This window comes from Pristiophorus japonicus, chromosome 15 (genome assembly GCF_044704955.1).
Source record: "Pristiophorus japonicus isolate sPriJap1 chromosome 15, sPriJap1.hap1, whole genome shotgun sequence".
NCBI classification, from domain to species: Eukaryota; Metazoa; Chordata; class Chondrichthyes; family Pristiophoridae; genus Pristiophorus; species Pristiophorus japonicus.
Window position 1 is genome coordinate 181923190 of NC_091991.1, and position 17500 is coordinate 181940689.

The window sequence follows — 17500 nt, forward strand, 5'->3', positions numbered from 1 at the left end:
CAGGGCTTGCAGGTTTCAACAGGTCGTCTGCAGAAATTGTAACCTCAGTGGCCATTTAGCCAGAATGTGCAGGAAGCCTGTAACCAGGCTAATTTACGAGGCGAATGGACCAGATGAGGGGTCTGCGAGGCAGGATGACTCTTGGGGCAAATCAATGGACGCTGAAGTTCAGCGGGTTCATGTGGCAAACAGTCACAGCTCATATACCAAAACGCTACCTATGATGATGAAAGTTTTATTAAACAGTATCCCTGTAGCATGGAGCTGGACACGGGGGCCAGCCAGTCACTCATGAGTGTTCAACAATTCGAAAAGCTGTGGCCACTCAAAGCCAGCAGACCCAAACTAGAACGCATTGAGACTCAATTACGGACGTATACCAAAGAAATCATTCCAGTGTTAGGCAGTGTAATGTTGGCGGTCACACACAATGGATCAGTGAACTGGCTGCCGCTCTGGATTGTCCCAGGCAATGGTCCCGCACTGATGGGGAGGAGCTGGTTAGCTGAGATGAACTGGAAATGTGGGGTCCTACAGCAATTTGAATCGCTATTCCAACCTGGCGTCGGGGCGTTCAAAGGTACCAAAGTAGTGATTCGCATCACCCCGGACGCCAGACCAGTGCACCACAAAGCCAGAGCTGTGCCGTATGTGATGCGGGAGAAAATTGAAAGTGAGTTGGACCGGTTGCTGAGAGAGGGCATCATCTCGCCCTTTGAATTCAGCGACTGGGCGAGCCCCATCGTTCACGTCCTAAAAGCGGACGGCTCGGTCAGGATCTGTGGCAACTACAAGGCCACTATCAACCGGGTGTCCCTACAAGACCAATACCCGCTCCTGAGAGCAGAGGACCTTTTTGCCACGCTGGCAGGTGGCAAGCTGTTCACCAAGTTGGACCTCACTTCGGCCTACATGACCCAGGAACAGGCCGAAGAATCCAAGCTACTGACCACCATCACCACACACAAGGGGACTGTTTGGTTACAACAGGTGTCCGTTTGGCATTCGATCAGTGGCCGCGATCTTTCAACGTAACATGGAAAGCCTGCTTAAATCCATTCCTGGAACAATTGTATTTCAGGACGACATCCTCATTATGGGTCGTGACACCGAGGAACACCTCCACAACCTGGAGGAGGTGCTATGCCGACTGGACCGGGTAGGCCTGTGACTCAAGGAGTCTAAGTGTGTGGTTTTGGCTCCTGAGGTTGAGTTCCTGGGCAGGAGGGTTGCTGCAGACAGGATTCGGCCCACCGAATCCAAAACAGAGGCGATCCGATGAGCACCCAGGCCCGGCAACACATCGGAGTTGCGTTCATTTCTGGGACTCTTGAACTATTTCGGGAACTTTCTGCCGAACTTAAGCACATTGTTGGAGCCGCTACACGTGCTCCTGCGTAAGGGTTGTGATTGGTTTTGGGGACTCTGTCAGGAACGGGCTTTCAATCGGGCGCGGAACCTACTCTGTTCAAATAAGTTATTGACCCTGTACGACCCCTGTAAGAAAGTGGTTCTGACATGTGATGCATCGTCCTATGGGATTGGGTGCAGCAGGGTAATGCTGAGGGCCAACTACAACCCGTGGCTTATGCCTCCAGGTCGCTCTCTCAAGCAGAATGTGGATATGGGATGGTTGAGAAGGAAACATTCGCATGTGTCTATGGGGTGAAAAAGATGCATCAGTACCTTTTTGGCAGGAGGTTTGAATTAGAGACGGACCACAAGCCCGTTAACATCCCTGTTGTCAGACAGCAAGGCTGTCAATGCCAACGCGTCAGCTCGCATACAGCGATGGGCTCTCACGCTGGCTGCTTATGACTACACCACCCGGCACTGGCCCGGCACTGAAAATTGCGCTGACGTGCTCAGCAGCCTTCCACTGGCCACCACCGAGGGGGCAGCGGAGCAAAGCGCTGAGATGGTCATGGCTGTCGATGCCTTTGACAGCGCAGGCTCCCCCATCACAGCCCGCCAGATCAAAATCTGGACCAACAGAGACCCCCTCCTATCCCTGATTAAGAAATGTGTCCTGACTGGGGATTGGGCGCCCGTACACAGAGCATGTCCTGAGGAGGTCAGACCGTTTCACAGGCGGATGGATGAGCTCTCCATCCAAGCTGACTGTCTACTATGGGGCAGCCGGGTAGTCATGCCCCAGAGGGGCAGGGAGGCATTCATCAGGGAACTCCACAGTGAGCACCCAGGCATTGTGCTAATGAAGGCCATTGTCCGGTCACACGTTTGGTGGCCGGGAATTGATTCAGACCTGGAACACTGTGTTCGCAGGTGCACGATGTGTGCCCAGCTGGGTAATGCCCCCAGGGAGGCCCCGCTCAGCCCGTGGCCCTGGCCCACCAGGCCATGGTCACGCATTCACGTAGACTACGCGGGTCCGTTCATGGGGAAATGGATCAAGTGCATCATTTTGAATTCGTGCAGGACATCCATCACCGTGGAGAGTCTGCGTGCGGTCTTTGCGACCCACGGCTTGCCGGACATCCTTGTTAGCGATAATGGCCCATGTTTCACAAGCTACAAATTCCGGGAGTTCATGTCGGGTAATGGCATCAACCATGTCAGGACAGCACCGTTCGAGCCGGCCTCCAATGGCCAGGTGGAACGTGCAGTCCAAATCATAAAATAAGGCATGCTCAGGATTCAAGGTCCCGCCCTACAATGCCGCCTATCGTGTCTCCTGCTGGCCTACAGGTCCTGATCGCACTCGCTCACAGGGGTCCCGCTCGCGGAACTACTCATGAAACGAACAATCAAAACTCGGTTGTCCCTCATTCATCCAGTCTTGTCCGACATTGTTGAGGGCAAGCGCCAGACCCAAAATGAGTACCATGACCAAAATTCAAGGGGGAGATGTACAGAAATTGATGACCCCGTATTTGTTCTCAATCACGCTTTGGGGCCCAAATGGCTTGAGGGTACTGTAACAGACAAAGAGGGGAATAGGATCATAGTGGTTAAACTTAACAATGGGCAGATATGCTGCAAGCATCTGGACCAAGTAAAAAAAAAGGTTCAGCATAGACACTGAGGAACCTGAGGAAGACCATGAGATGGTATTCACACCAACGCCAGTGAACGAGCAACAAGAACATTCAGCAGCATGCACAGTCCCTGTGGTCAGCCCGGATGAGCCGGAATCACCACAGGGGACAGACACTCACGCCAAGGCTCAACAACCAGAGCCCCAACTGCGGCGCTCCACGAGGGAGCGTAGACCACCTGAAAGACTTAATCTGTGATCCCACTAAGATGTTGAGGGGGAGATGATGTCATGTATGTAACCTTTATGTAACAACACTGCAATATTGTATATACGTAAGAAATGCACACCTTGACCACAGGGGGTGAACTTGTGGGAGACACTCCTCACCTGGTCATCCAGGTATATAAAGGGAGGTCCCACACAGGGTCAGCACTTCTTGGTCCTGTGAATAAAGGTTCAGGTCACAGAGTGACCTTGTCCATAGAATGTGCCTCGTGTGGATTTGTGGTATTGTGTAAGGACTTTACAGAGAGAGCGAGAGAGAGAGAGAGATTGGCGGGGGGAAGAGAGAGAGTGACTGGGGGAGGGGGAGAGAGTGAGACTGGGGGGGGAGAGCGAGAACTCGGGGGGGTGGGGGGGGAGAGAGACTGGGGGGGAGACGGAGAGAGTGAGAGACTGGGGGGCAGGAGAGAGAGAGAGAGAGAGAGAGACTGGGGGGGCAGGAGAGAGAGAGAGAGAGAGAGAGCGAGCGAGAGAGAGACTGGGGGCGGGGGGAGAGACTGGAAGGGAGAGAGAGAGAGAGACTGGGGGGGGGGAGAGAGAGAGACTGGGGGGGGAGAGAGAGAGAGACTGGGGGGAAGAGGGAGAGAGAGAGAGAGAGACGGGGGTGGGGGTGGGGGGAGAGAGAGACTGGGGGTTGGGGGGGGGAGAGAGAGAGAGAGACTGGGGGTGGGGGGGGAGGGGAGAGAAAGACTGGGGGGGGTGGGGAGAGTGGGAGAGAGAGAGAGAGAGAGACTGGGGGGGGGAGCGGGAGAGAGAGAGAGAGAGAGAGAGACGGGGGGGAGCGGGAGAGAGAGAGAGAGAGAGAGAGACTGGGGGGGTGGAGCGGGAGAGAGAGAGAGACAAGGGGGGGAGAGAGTGAGAGAGAGAGAGACTGGGGTGGGGGAAGAGAGAGAGAGAGAGAGATGGGGGGGGAGAGAGTGAGAGAGAGAGACTGGGGGGGGAGAGATGGGGGGGAGAGGGGGAGAGATGGGGGAGAGAGAGAGAGATGGGGGAGAGAGAGAGAGAGAGATGGGGGGGAGAGAGAGAGAGAGATGGCGGGGGAGAGAGAGAGAGAGAGATGGCGGGGGAGAGAGAGAGAGAGAGATGGCGGGGGAGAGAGAGAGAGAGATGGGGGGAGAGAGAGAGAGAGAGATGGGAGGGGAGAGAGAGAGAGAGAGATAGGTAAAAAAAGGGATAAGGTCCTACGAGACGAATTTAAGGAGCTAGGAGTTAAATTAAAAAGTAAGACCTCAAAAGTAGTAAACTCGGGATTGCTACCAGTGCCACGTGCTAGTCAGAGTAGGAATCGCAGGATAGCTCAGATGAATACGTGGCTTGAGCAGTGGTGCAGCAGGGAGGGATTCAAATTCCTGGGGCATTGGAACAGGTTCTGGGGGAGGTGGGACCAGTACAAACCGGACGGTCTGCACCTGGGCAGGACTGGAACCAATGTCCTGGGGGGAGTGTTTGCTGGTGCTGTTGGTGAGGAGTTAAATTAATATGGCAGGGGGATGGGAACCAATGCAGGGAGACAGAGGGAAACAAAAAGGAGACAAAAACAAAAGACAGAAAAGAGATGAGTAAAAGTGGAGGGCAGAGAAACCCAAGGCAAAAAACAAAAAGGGCCACTGAATATAAAAGAGCTGCAGGAGGGGTCAAAACTAAAAATCATGGTTTAAAAACTAGGATGAAAACACTCTACCTAAATGCACGCAGCATTAGAAATAAAGTAAATGAGTTGACGGCACAAATCATTACAAATGGGTATGATTTGGTGGCCATTACAGAAACGTGGTTGCAGGGTGGCCAAGACTGGGAATTAAACATACAGGGGTATCTGATGATTCCGAAAGATAGGCAAGAAGGGAAAGGAGGTGGGGTAGCTCTGTTAATAAAGGATGATATCAGGGCAGTTGTGAGAGCCGATATTGGCTCTTGAACAAAATGTTGAATCATTGTGGGTGGAGATTAGAGATAGTAAGGGGAAAAAGTCACTGGTCGGCGTAGTTTAAAGGCCCCCAAATAATAACTTCATGGTGGGGCGGGCAATAATCAAGGGAATAATGGAGGCATGTGAAAAAGGAACGGCAGTAGTCATGGGGGATTTTAACCTACATATCGATTGGTCAAATCAAATCGCACGGGGTAGCCTGGAGGAGGAACTCATAGAATGCATTCGGGATTGTTTCTTAGAACAGTATGTAACAGAACCTACAAGGGAGCAAGCCATTTTGGATCTGGTCCTGTGCAACGAGACAGGAAAAATAAACGATCTCCTCGTAAAAGATCCTCTCGGAATGAGTGATCACAATATGGTTGACTTTGTAATACAGATTGAGGATGAGAAAGTTGTGTCAGAAACGAGCGTACTATGCTTAAACAAAGGGGACTACAGTGGGATGAGGGCAGAGTTGGCTAAAGTAGACTGGAAACAAGGACTAAACGGTGGCACAATTGAGGAACAGTGGAGGACTTTTAAGGAGCTCTTTCATAATGCGCAACAAAAATATATTCCAGTGAAAAAGAAGGGCGGCAAGAGAAGAGATAACCAGCCGTGGATAACCAAGGAAATAAAGGAAAGTATCAAATCAAAGACCAATGTGTATAAGGTGGCCAAGGTTAGTGGGAAACTAGAGGATTGGGAAAATTTTAAGCAACAGCAAAGAATGACTAAAAAAGAATAAAGAAAGGGAAGATAGATTATGAAGGTAAACTTGCGTAAAACATAAAAACAGATAGTAAAAGCTTTTACAGATATATAAAACGGAAAAGAGTGACTAAAGTAAATGTTGGTCCCTTAGAAGATGAAGAGGGGGATTTAATAATGGGAAATGTGGAAATGGCTGAGACCTTAAACAATTATTTTGCTTCGGTCTTCACAATGGAAGACACAAAAACCATGCCAAAAATTGCTGGTCATAGGAATGTGGGAAGGGAGGACCTTGAGATAATCACTATCACTAGGGAGGTAGTGCTGGACAGGCTAATGGGACTCAAGGTAGACAAGTCCCCTGGTCCTGATGAAATGCATCCCAGGGTATTAAAAGAGATGGCGGAAGTTATAGTAGATGCATTTGTTATAATCTACCAAAATTCTCTGGACTCTGGGGAGGTACCAGCGGATTGGAAAGCAGCTAATGTAATGCCTCTGTTTAAAAAAGGGAGCAGACAAAAGGCAGATAACTATCGGCCGGTTAGTTTAACATCTGTAGTGGGGAAAATGCTTGAAGCTATCATTAAGGAAGAAATAGCGGGACATCTAGATAGAAATAGTGCAATCAAGCAGACGCAATATGGATTCATGAAGGGGAAATCATGTTTAACTAACTTACTAGAATTCTTTGAGGATATAACGAGCATGGTGGATAGAGGTGTACCGATGGATGTGGTGTATTTAGATTTCCAAAAGGCATTCGATAAGGTGCCACACAAAAGGTTACTGCAGAAGATAAAGGTACGCGGAGTCAGAGGAAATGTATTAGCATGGATAGAGAATTGGCTGGCTAACAGAAAGCAGAGAGTCGGGATAAATGGGTCCTTTTCGGGTTGGAAATCAGTGGTTAGTGGTGTGCCACAGGGATCAGTGCTGGGACCACAACTGTTTACAATATACATAGATGACCTAGAAGAGGGGACAGAGTGTAGTGCAACAAAATTTGCAGATGACACTAAGATTAGTGGGAAAGCGGGTTTTGTGTAGAGGACTCAGAGAGGCTGCAAGGAGATTTGGATAGGTTAAGCGAATGGGCTAAGGTTTGGCAGATGGAATACAATGTCGGAAAGTGTGAGGTCATCCACCTTGGGAAAAAAAACAGTAAAAGGGAATATTATTTGAATGGGGAGAAATTACAACATGCTGCGGTGCAGAGGGACCTGGAGGTCCTTGTGCATGAATCCCAAAAAGTTAGTTTGCAGGTACAGCAGGTAATCAGGAAGGCGAATGGAATGTTAGCCTTCATTGTGAGAGGGATGGAGTACAAAAGCAGGGAGGTCCTGCTGCAACTGTATAGGGTATTGGTGAGGCCGCACCTGGAGCACTGCCTGCAGTTTTGGTCACCTTACTTAAGGAAGGATATACTAGCTTTGGAGGGGGTACAGAGATGATTCACTGGGCTGATTCCGGAGATGAGGGGGTTACCTTATGATGATAGATTGAGTAGACTGGGTCTTTACTCGTTGGAGTTCAGAAGGATGAGGGCTGATCTTATAGAAACATTTAAAATCATGAAAGGGATAGACAAGATAGAGGCAGAGAGGTTGTTTCCACTGGTCGGGGAGACTAGAACTAGGGGGCACAGCCTCAAAATACGGGGGAGCCAATTTAAAACCGAGTTGAGAAGGAATTTCTTCTCCCAGAGGGTTGTGAATCTGTGGAATTCTCTGCCCAAGAAAGCAGTTGAGGCTAGCTCATTGAATGTGTTCAAGTCACAGATAGATAGATTTTTAACCAATAAGGGAATTAAGGGTTATGGGGAGCGGGCGGGTAAGTGGAGCTGAGTCCACGGCCAGATCAGCCATGATCTTATTGAATGGCGGAGCAGGCTCGAGGGGCTAGATGGCCTACTCCTGTTACTAATTCTTATGTTCTAGATGGGGGGGGGGAGAGAGAGAGAGATGGGGCGGGGGGGGGGAGAGAGAGAGAGATGGGGTGGAGAGAGAGAGAGATGGGGGGGTGGAGAGAGAGATGGGGGGGGAGAGTGAGAGACTGGGGGGTGAGAGAGAGTGAGAGACTGGGGAGGGGGGGAGAGAGAGAGAGAGAGAGAGAAAGAGAGAGACTGGGGGGGAGAGCGAGAGAGAGAGATTGGGGGGGGGGAGAGAGCGAGAGAGAGTGAGAGACTGGGGGGGGGCGAGAGAGCGACTGGGGGGGGAGAGAGAGAGAGAGAGACTGGGGGGGTGGGGAGGGGGGGAGAGAGAGAGAGAGACTGGGGGGGTGGGGAGAGCGGGAGAGGGAGAGAGACTTGGGGGGGGAGCGGGAGAGAGAGAGAGAGACTGGGGGGAAGAGAGAGAGAGAGAGAGAGAGACTGGGGGGGGGCGAGAGAGAGACAGAGAGACTGGGGGCGGGGGGGGAGAGAGAGAGAGAGAGACTGGGGGGAGAGAGAGAGAGAGAGAGAGAGACTGGGGGGGGGGAGAGACTGTGGGGGGGAGAGAGCGAGACTGGGGGGGGTGAGGAGAGAGAGAGAGAGAGAGAGATTGGTGGGGTGGGGAGAGAGAAGAGAGAGTGAGAACCTGTGGGGGGGTGGGGGAGAGGATCGGAGGGGAGAGAGGGATCATCTCCGGGAAGGCGGATCACGTTCTTACAACCCACTACAAGGGACATCGTTGGAGTGGATGATATCCAGAATTCACGACACTGTCACTATTCACTTCATACCCAATAAACCTGTTAACAATCCGTACACAATGCCCCGTCTATGCCGGGGTGTGGGGGGGGGGGGGCGGCTGTGTCCTCTCTGACCTCTGAAGTCCTAATGGATCATGGTACAGCGTGCAACGTTAGGCTGGGTGGTCCATTCACACATTGCAGAGAAACTTTAGGGTGTGGCTTATCTGCCAAGGGAACCAATAGGTCATGTGATAATGGAGAGCCAATCAGAGAAACGGCTGCCATTCAGTTAGTACAAATAGACGCATCCTTTTTTTGAAGTGCTTTTTGTTTGAAGTGATGTCTCGTCCCATGGGCGAGTGGGATTGCTGGCCTCTGTCCCCTTTGCTGCGATACCCCGAGGGAACATGTCTGGATTGCACAGGTAGGGGAACGGGCAATAGACTCTGCCACTGCCAACCACCAACTGCATCTCTCCGAGTCCTTAAAAACAGATTATATCCAACAGGAAAATGAGATCTAGATTGACAGGAGTAAAGCGTGGCTGACCATTGAGAAAGAGTGTTGACTCTGGGAGGGATGCTTGACGGGAATGAAAAGGCAGAGGTTAATATTTTGGATGCAAACTCTCCAGAATAAGTGAGGGAGCTGACTAGACCGGAATGGTTAACTCGTGTTGTTTCTCTCTCCAACCTGCTGCTTATCCCCAGTCTGAGTTCTGGGCCGTGCCTCGACCCACCGACAATTAGTGAGCAGTGACTGGACCGATGGTGATGTTGGGTGCTGTTGGGGGAGCAAGGGGGAGACCGAGACAGCTGCTCGTGTGGCCCAGCTTGCAACCCATGCTGTTTAGAGCATAAGAACACAAGAAATAGGAGCAGGAGTCGGCCATACGGCCCCTCGAGCCTGCTCCGCCATTCAATACGATCATGGCTGATCTGATCATGGACTCAGCTCCACTTCCCCGCCCGCTCCCCATAATCCTTTATTCCCTTATCGCTCAAAAATCTGTCTATCTCCACCTTAAATATATTCAATGACCCAGCCTCCACAGCTCTCTGGGACAGAGAATTCCACAGATTTACAACCCTCTGAGAGAAGAAATTCCTCCTCATCTCAGTTTTAAATGGGCACCCCCTATTCTGAGACCAAGGGCTAGAACCTCCAGTTTTGTGCTTTTCGCCCAAAAATTGGCGTTATTTCCGGCGTGGGCGGTAAAAAGGGTTTTCAGATCGCCGGCTTCTCGCCCATTCTCAAAACATCTAGTTTACATTTTTGAAACGTTACCGCGAGTGATATCAAATGGGCGGTAGCGTAAAATTCTTTTGACGTAAAGTGTGGCCGTCCTTAGCAACAGCATGGCAACGCTCGATTCCCGCGATTCAGGAGGTCAAGGGTCATCATGACATGCGCAGAAGAGGAGACAGAGAGAGAGGGAGCTCAGAGGGACTGAAGGTGTGTCTGGGTGTGGTGTGGCTGCTTTGGGAGGAAGGAGGGAGACTTTAGAGCTTCACAGCAAATAGGCAAACAAAAAGTAGCTGTTACCAGCCACATATTTGACCAAATTTGGCCTATAATGGAGGGAGAGGAGGAGGCATCACAGCACGCTGTGGAGACTGACGCTGGAGAGAGCAGTGAGGTGGGAGAGGGGCACATTGGAGGGCGCAAAAGAGCCAGGAGGTTCTCGGATGAGGCAAATGCCTCCCTCCTGCAGGAGGTCGAGTTACGCTGGGGTGATTTGACACAGGGAGGGCGTAGGAAGCCCACCCCAAAGGCCTACCAGAGGATATGGACCGAGATAGCAGAGGTGGTCTCGTCGGTGACCAACAAGGTGCGTGAGGGCAACCAGTGCCCCAAACGATGGAACGACCTTGTGGGATCCGCAAGAGACAGTATTACATTGATTTACATGTACTTATGTATTTATATCATTTGATATGTAACAGTCATGAGTGACTATCAGCAGATGTGAGGTCTTGCACTTTTACCGGGAATGTTTTACTCAAAGCCTGTGGTCACGGTGTACGTCTTTAGGTAAAGAATGATAATAATCATAATGATCACGATTACATCTGTCGGTCATGTGTTGTATCAGTCTCTGTGACAGTACCTAGCAATGATATCACGCAATGATCTCATGCCATGTCGTCCTGTCACCTTTTACAGAAGAAGCTATCGATGATGAGGTCCGTGCAGAGGCGAACGGGTGGGGGGCAATCTGTCCCCAGCGACATCGCTGAGATGGAGGAGCAAGTGCTCGCACTCGTGGGGAAGCACCCCCGGACAGTCACGGATGTATCTCAGACCCTGAAGTGATGCCACGTGAGTAAAGCTTACACCATTGCGTGATGTAACGTCAATAGATGCCACACCAACTCATATCCGACCAATCATATGTGATAGATGATTGCTAAAAGTGTCATAGAAATAATGCTGGCCGAATGAAAATCATTGCAATGCACAATGTGTTGATGGTCATGAAATGTGATGTCTGTGATGATTCTGAGAGCGGTGGTACTTTTGTCGTGTATATGCTGTGAGTAGCGCTGGACTCACCTTGTCACCCGAGCACCCCCTTCTCCTCTAATAACCTCATTTGTGTTTTGCAGCTCAGCCAGCAGCGCGGCCCCAGGCAAGGCCACAGAGGCCAGAAGGTGGGGGCACGGGGCAGGAACCGGTGGATGATCCTACTACATCTAGTGCTAAGGAGCTCCGATTCTCGCCCGTCAATACGCTGGGTCTGTTCTCGACGGATGAGAGCGCGGACTTCGAAGAACCTTCATCGCCACGTTCCAGAATCCATTCCACCCCAAGGCCATCTAGTGGTCCTCCGGTCATTCCTGCCTCCACTCTGGAGGTGCCGGCCCCAAGGACCTCTCCACAGGGCACCCCATTTGTCCCCAGGACGGTGCCAACCCCGCGGAGGCCTTGTGGACGTGGCAGGTCTGTTCCAGAAGCGCGACATGAGAGCGGAGAGATGGTACAGTTGTCCAGGAGGACTGTAGACATTGGTGACCAACTCATCGAAGCATTGGGGGGCATATCCCGACACCTGGCCACCATGTCCGAGTACATTCCGCGCATGGCGGAGGCCCTGGATGCAATAGCCAGGAACACTGCTGCCACAGGCCTCCCAGTGGTCCCAGAGTGCGGCACTCCACCCCTAGGTTCCGCACCACCACTGCGAATGACAGATGAGAGCAAGGACCAAGATCCTGCTTCTGCATCAGAGAATGTTGCCCCCTCGACACCCTCCGCTCCCGTACCCATCCAACCAACGCATCTGCCTTCATCCCCCCCAATGAGGCACCGCCTGAGGAGCTCTTTGGCCAGGCGCCATGGAGCGAGGAGGGGAAGGGGTAGAGGTGGGGAGAAGGGGAGGGGGGAAGGAAAGTGAGGTGCATGTGAGCAGGTGATGGCCATGTTATATCTCCATCTGGGTGTATGCAATTTGTTGCAATGTATGGGAGCTGGGGACCATGCTCCTGCTTTGCCTTTGTATTCTGTGTTTCTGGACATATTGAACATGTGATTGATGTCAATGGTGGAAAAAGTGGGGTGTGGGCGGGGGTTGGGTGTTATTGGCTGTGATACTTATGATTTCAGACCAATGTTGGTATTAAACTTTTGTTGTTGAACATAACCTTATTGCGCATTGTCTCAGATAGCTGGAGCGTCACACACTGGTGATTCCTTACCATGAAAGGGTTAAATACAACTTATCATTAATCAATATAAACTTTAACTGGCACCAAGGTGATGGGCACCATTGATGTCTGAGCTGCACACACACAGCAGTGTGTCAGCATTGTCACTCACATCAGCGCTCTTTCAGGCAAACCTTTCCGATATCAGCTCCTCACATAAGAGTGGGATTTAACAAATGCCAGCCCCACCGCTGGCGTCCGTCAAGGTTAGTTCCACTTTTTGTGGGCGTTTTTTTGAGCGAACGATATTGTGGGCGATATGTGTGCGAGGTGGTGAAATTGATGGTGGGAAATCTCCATGGCCGCTAGTTTGGGTAAATATGCTCTTTATGGCCAAAAACAGTGGGCGGGCGTTAATATTGAATCTCGGCATTAATTACGTTCGGAACGTAACGCAGGGCGATATTATGGGCGTTGAAATCGCCCATTCTGCTGATACCGCCCCAGAAAGTGGGCAGGCGGGAATATTTTTTCTCGGTGTTAAGCACATGGGGAAAATAACGCTCGCCGTTAAGTCTCCTAAAAAAGCCCGTCAGTTTCCATGTTGTGCCAGAATGAGCGATATCTGGGCGTTATACGCCATTTCAGCGGTAAAATGGGCGTTAAGTGGGCGTTAAACATGCAAAAAAAGTGGAGGTTGTAGCCCGATGTCTCCTAGTTTTAGTTTCCCCTATGAGTGGAAATATCCTCTCTGCATCCACCTTGTCGAGCCCCCTCATTATCTTACATGTTTCGATAAGATCACCTCTCATTCTTCTGAACTCCAATGTGTATAGGCCCAACCTACTCAAATTTCTTAATAAGTCAACCCCCTCATCTCCAGAATCAACCGAGTGAACCTTCTCTGAACAGCCTCCAATGCAAGTATATCCCTCCTTAAATACGGAGACCAAAACTGCACGCAGTACTCCAGGTGTGGCCTCACCAATACTCTGTACAGTTGTAGCAGGACTTCTCTGCTTTTATACTCTATCCCCCTTGCAATAAAGGCCAACATTCCATTTGCCTTCCTGATCACTTGCTGTACCTGCATACTCACTTTCTGTGTTTCACGCACAAGGTTCCCCAGGTCCCTCTGTACTGCAGCACTTTGCAATTTTTCTCCATTTAAATTATAATTTGCTTTTCTATTTTTTTCTGCCAAAGTGGATAACCTCACATTTTCCCACCTTAGATTGTGTTACTGTGCTGAGCTGGGACATCTGATGGGCCTAGTGCCTGTCTGACATCCTGCTCCCTCAGATTGGTTTGCCCTGGGCCAGCTGTGGGAGGCTCAGGCCTAGGGATCGCCTGCTAGGCCCAACCAAGAGGTTTAGTACCAATGTAATGTGGAGCGGAGAGAAGCAAGGAACTGATCCACGATTCACCCCAACCCCCTGCTCTGTCACCCCCCCCTGGTCCTGACCCCAATGTAGGAACATAAGGATTAGGAGCAGGAGTCGGCCATTCGGCCCCTCGACCTGCTCCGCCATTCAATAAAATCATGGCTGATCTTCTACCTCACTTTCCTGCACTGTCCCCATAGCCCTTAATATTCAAAAATCTATCGATCTCCAGCTTGAATATACTCAACGACTGAGCCTCCACAGCCCTCTGGGGCAGAGAATTCCAACGTTCACCCCTTCCCCCGCTCCCCCCCCCCCCCCCGAGAGCAGGGAGCCCCTGGGCTATGTTGCTGATCGGTGCACTGGGCCTTGACGGACCAGAGCGAGAGGGTCCCGTTGCTGACTGGGGCAGGGGAGGCATCATATCGAAGGCCAGTGTGTTTATAGAGAACACTGGGTCCGTGCGATCCCGGGAACGGGTCGGCGAGGAAATTGTCCGGAGACGCTGTGCTTTGGCCATCCTGGTGCGGAGATTAGGCCTGGTACAGTTGCTGAGACTCGGAGCACAAGGCTCGGTACTGATTGAACTGAAGACTGGATGTGGGACCGAGCATCTCACTCAGTCAACTACCCTGTGCGGGTCATCCCAGGGAACTTTCTAAACTGCTTTCCGGCTCCCTCTCACGTTTACAAAGCTGAGAACTATTGTTTTGTAGCCCCTGCTGACTGCCCACCCTGGCTGTTATCGTCTGTTTAACATGAGCTGGTATTTTGTTAATGTTTAGACAAAGAGCCAATTGATGGACTGAGGGTGGGAGACTAAAACCTGATTCCGCACTCCATATGTGGTCTCGCCAATACGCTATTGAGCGCTACAATCCGATGGATTTATCCACTATTGATCATCTAATACAGCCTGACAATCAGCCTGCCTTGGTAACTGCTGCTGTATAGCATCTCCTCTCACTTGCACTTTGTACTTCTCTCACTATATCTGTTGTTTCCGTATCTTCACACTCTTCCCCTTGGAAAGTAATAGAAGGATTCACAGACTGATTTACACTGTGACAGGCTGTGAAGAACATAAGAATGAGGAGCAGGAGTCGGCCCTCTGGCCCCTCGAGCCTGCTCCGCCATTCAATGATATCATGGCTGATCACCCTCAACTCCACTTTCCTGCACTGTCCCCATATCCCTCGATTCCCCCCACTCTCCAAAAATCTATCGATCTCAGCCTTGAATATATTCAGAGACTCAGCGTCCACAGCCCCCTGGGGCAGAGAATTCCACAGATTCACCCCCCTCTGAGTGAAGAAATTTCTCCTCATCTCCGTCCTAAATGGCCGACCCCTTATCCTGAGACTGTGACTCCTGGTTCTAGACTCTCCAGCCCGGGGGAAACATCCTCCCTGCATCTACCCCGTCAATTCCCCTTCAGAATCTTGTGTTTCAATGAGATCACCTCTCATTCTTCTAAACTCCAGAGAGTGTTGACCCATTCTACACAATCTCTCCTCATAAGACAGCCCTCTCATCCCAGGGGTCAATCCAGTTAATGCTTTGTGAATGTTCCTTGTGTGGCTGTGACTGTTCCAGCAGCCAATGGGGGGGCTAGTCCTCCAAGGGAGGAGGGTTTATGGGCTCCCACAACCCATATGATGGGCGGGGGCGGCGGCGGAAACGAACCCACTGAATGCGAGATCCCGCTGGATGTTGACCCGGAATTCCAGTCTCCATTCGCCGGGACTGTCTGGAGCAGGAATCAAACCTTCGAACTCGGAGTGAGGTATGATCTGACTAAAAGCCAGTAGTTCCATGATTACTAATTGCGTAACGATCGTTGTTGTGTTCATACTCTATTTGTTTATTACAGTTCACAGGACGGGCATTAGGACCCTGTGGGAGCTATTCACAGTTGCTGTACTCATGCTGGTTCATGCTGGTTTGGGACTCCATTTTGGATTGTATAAAAGCACAGTTAACTTAAATTACTTTTCTCCTGGCTCAGTTTGTCAGTTATTTACGTGTACATAACAATTGCCCAATGACTTGGTCCTGGAGTCCTGCAGTTATTGTGGTCAGTACTGATGTACAGCTTTGTAACAATTCACTCTCGGGGTGTGGGGATCACTGTGGGTTCAGGGTTACTTTCCCGGCACTACTTGCAGGAGATGTATTTGCACAAGAGCAAAGTGTTCTGATTTCGCAGCAATCGAGAGCTTGCCAAGAGCTGCTATTGATATTGCAAAGCCCCTGCAGGTGGCTGCTGCTTTGGCAGTGTAAAGTGCACTTGTCAAAGGCCCAGATTTTATTTCCACTTATTGATTCTCCTGAGGATCGATGTTTGGCAGAGGTAACTTCCGACAGGGCAACGTTGGGCGCCCACGGACTCGGGCATCTGATAGAAGGTACTCGGTGAAAGGAGACTCGGCCAAGGTTAGCAGGCACAGTGCAGTCTTCACTCAAATCGGCCCAGAGGTTGAAGGCTCCATCTTAGGGTTAGCCAATCACAGCATGGGAGGGCTACAATTGACCTCAGCGCCCTGGGCTGGGGGGAGAGATCAGGCTGTGATTGGCTGACACGGAACAGACTAGAGATGGAACCTCGATGCTCAGTTAGACCCCATTCAGTGCCGTGGTTGAACCCAGAAGCACTGAGCCCTGAGAGGGTGGGGGGGTGGAGGTGGGTGAGGTGAGGGAGGTGGTGGGGGGGGGGGCGTTAAATGTGGACGGGACACTGCCTTATCTGCTTTGCTCCAGAATGCGGTCCCTGCAGAGTGAGGCTCGAGTTACCGACTCAGGTAATGTATCTGGACAGAGGTCACCTCCATCACATGATGTATCACACGTCGAATCCCGGAGCAGGCGGATGTTGTACGTGGATGGAATGAGATGCGCATTTCACCAAAACAATAATCGAATTGCACTGATTCTGTGGCCTGGCACTGTAAACAGAAACACCGAGGGCAGAAACCCATTCCCCTTTACCCGCTGTGTACTGTACATGTACAGGGGACACTGAGACACACACGGGGTGTACAGTCCCAGACTGGATGTGAGCGTCGCTGGCAAGGCCGGCATTTATTGCCCATCCCTAATTGCCCCTTGAGAAGGTGGTGGTGAGCCGCCTTCTTGAACCGCTGCAGTCCGTGTGGTGAAGGTGCTCCCACAGTGCTGTTAGGGAGGGAGTTCCAGGATTGTGACCCAGCGACGATGAAGGAACGGCCGATATATTTCCCAGTCAGGATGGTGTGTGACTGGGAGGGGAACGTGGAGGTGGTGGTGTTCCCATGCGCCTGCTGCCCTTGTCCTTCTAGGGGGTAGAGGTCGTGGGTTTGGGAGGTGCTGCCGAAGAAGCCTTGGCGAGTTGCTGCAGTGCATCTTGTAGATGGTGCACACTGCAGCCAGGGGGCGCCGGTGGTGGAAGGAGTGAGTGTTGAAGGTGGGGGATGGGGGGCCGATTCTGAGGCTTTCTGTCTGTAGCGATCTTTCTCCTTTAGAAGTTACTGCGGAAAAGGCGTATACAGACTGGATCAGGCTCCAGTGTGATGCCTAGCTTTGCTGAATAGCCTGCCATCTTCTCGCCACCCATGGTGACTGGGATGGGGTCCTGAGGGTGGGGCGGAGGGCAATGAACTGAGCCCCAGTGAGGATCAACAGTCAGGAGGGAAAACTGAAACAATAAACACAAAGCCAATTACAGACTCGGCCATTTCAAACTCACTCTTTCCACATTCTCACCTGCTGGGGCAGGAGAGTGTCTGCGCTCCTCTAATTCTGCCCTCCTGAGTATCCCTGATTATAATCGCTCCACCATCGGTGGCCGTGCCTTCAGCTGCCTGGGCCCCAAGCTCTGGAACTCCCTCCCTAAACCTCTCCGCCT